The sequence below is a fragment of the Onychomys torridus genome, chromosome 9 (assembly GCF_903995425.1).
Source record: "Onychomys torridus chromosome 9, mOncTor1.1, whole genome shotgun sequence".
Lineage (NCBI taxonomy): Eukaryota > Metazoa > Chordata > Mammalia > Rodentia > Cricetidae > Onychomys > Onychomys torridus.
The window spans coordinates 79055487-79057739 of NC_050451.1; the positions used below are offsets into that span (position 1 = coordinate 79055487).

The 2253-nt window shown below is 37.1% G+C and overlaps 1 non-coding gene across 1 annotated transcript; it reads right to left on the minus strand.

Moving 5' to 3' along the window:
- Positions 1–1836: 1836 nt before the first annotated feature.
- LOC118591696 lies at positions 1837–1996 on the minus strand. Its single transcript, XR_004945989.1, has one exon. It is a non-coding gene; the product is annotated as a U1 spliceosomal RNA (small nuclear RNA).
- Between the last annotated feature and the right edge of the window lie 257 nt (positions 1997–2253).

Below are 2253 nucleotides of genomic sequence, written 5' to 3' on the forward strand. Positions count from 1 at the left end.
ATGAGTAAACTTGGAATGAGGGGTGGGCAATGGAGAGTAGGGGATAGGGATTGAGAATATAAGGGATGGGATGATTGAGCTGGATCAGGGAGAAAGGGGGAAGACAATGAAAGAGATAACATGATAGTGAGATATATCATGGGGATAGAGAAAAACCCGGTGCTAGGAAAGTTGCCAGGAATCCCCAGTGATGACCCCAGCCTGGATTACCAGCAATAGTGCAGAGGGTGCCTGGACTGAACTGGCTTGCCCCAGAGATCAGACCACCAGTGAATGCTCTGTCATCACAGAACTTTTCCCCAGTGACTAACAGAAGCAGATGCAGAGATCCACAACCAATCACTAGACAGAGCTCCATTAGTCTAATCAAAAAGAGAAAAGAAGGATTCTGTGAAAAAGTGCATCAGGATCATGATGGGGAAACATGCAGGGACAACCAAATCAAACTAGAGGGAACTCATGAAAGTTGGATCAATGGCTGTGGAGCTTGCATGGGACTGGACTAGATCCTCTGCATGGCGAGACAGTTGTGTAGCTTGATCTGCTTGGGAGGCCCCATGGTTGTAGGATCAGAATCCATCTGTTACATGAAGGGCCTTTTTGGAGCCCACTAAATATGATGGTACACATCTTGCAGCCTTGAAAAAAGGGGAAGGGCTTGGACTTGCCTCTACTGTACTGGAGGCCTTGCTGTCTTGTGGATGGGAGAGGGAGGTGGGTTGGGGGGGGGCAAGACTGGGGGGCAGGCAGAAGGGGGAAGAGGGGGATCTTTGATTTGTGAGTAAAATTAATGAAAAAAAGTTTAATATAAGAAAAGAAAAGCAGGAGAGCTTGTGTGGCATTGGTGGTATAGTGGTGAGCATAGCTGCCTTCCCACCTGTAGAGAAGCAGCACCAGTAGCTGTGGGGTAAAGTATCAGGAGCAGAAGGGAAACTAAGCGAGCAAAAGGCCAATAATCTTCCTGCAGGCATGATCTTTCTTCTGTAAGAACTGTTACCAGTAGGTGCTGCCCACAATTGGGTGAGATATCCCATATCAATTATGACAATCAGGACAATTTTAAATGTGACTCTATAGATGATTAATAATGATTCAGGATTTATATGGATATAAAAATGCATCATATGAAATATCTACCCTGAGGTAGAAATAATGATCACCATTCACATTTGTTTTTCTTTTTCTGGATAATTTTATAGTATTTAAAAATTACATTTTGAAGTTTAAATTAATGGGTTGTAAAATACATTTGTTTGTTCATACATTTCTTTGGGCACACTTAAACTTGAGAAAATATGTGATTTTAGTTTTACTACAGGAAAAAAAATCATAAGCAATGTACCTGAGGGAAAATTGGCAAACAACTACTCACTAAAGTTTCTGGACTAAGGCAAGATAAAAATCAATGTATTTCAAGATATACATTACAAATTATTCTTATACTGTTCAAATTTATCTATTGAAAAAGAACAAGATAGATGGTGTCCTCAGTTCTGTTTTTAAAAAATTGCTATCATATTGATATCTAAAAGCTTGCATCAACAACAAAAAGAAATTAATTTTATATTCATGTATAGAAACAGAAGCACTACAGTATTAAATAATAATTTTTAACAGTTTCTAAACATTGTGATACAAAGTTTCAGCAAGGTGATTACTAAGAATCGAAAGAAAGTAATATATTGTTGTAATTAAATATCATTTATTCACTAACAGAGAAAAAGAGTACATCAGTATATCAATGAATAATGAATGGATTTTTTGATAAATTTCACAGGTAAGTTGAAACATTTATATATAGATATAAAATTTATTTGCTTATTTATTTATTTCTAAATAAGAAGAGAATGAATGCATTCCCCCACTATCACTATTAATGCAGTTGAATTTTCTACATTTAGGGAAATTGCAGTGGTCAGTCCATCCAGAATGCAAATGGATAAGCCCCATCCTGAACACTTTTGTGATCTTGCTATCTCACCTTGAAGGTGTGTATGAAACTCTTATTGTAGTATTTGAGAACTCAAGGAAATTGAAGAATATTACAGTTTTTTCTTTAGTCTAATGAAATCATAGAGCCAGTTACAAAAATGTGAAACTTAGACTTGAAACAGAAAAGGCATTTTCCATTAACATCTTAAGAGAAAACCAAAGTTTGGGCATGAAAGTCTTTTCTTGAAGCATAGACACTCATGTCAAAAATTGGAGCTAAACTGTTGTGGAATGTTATGTGAAGGTGTGTCACTTTTGTTG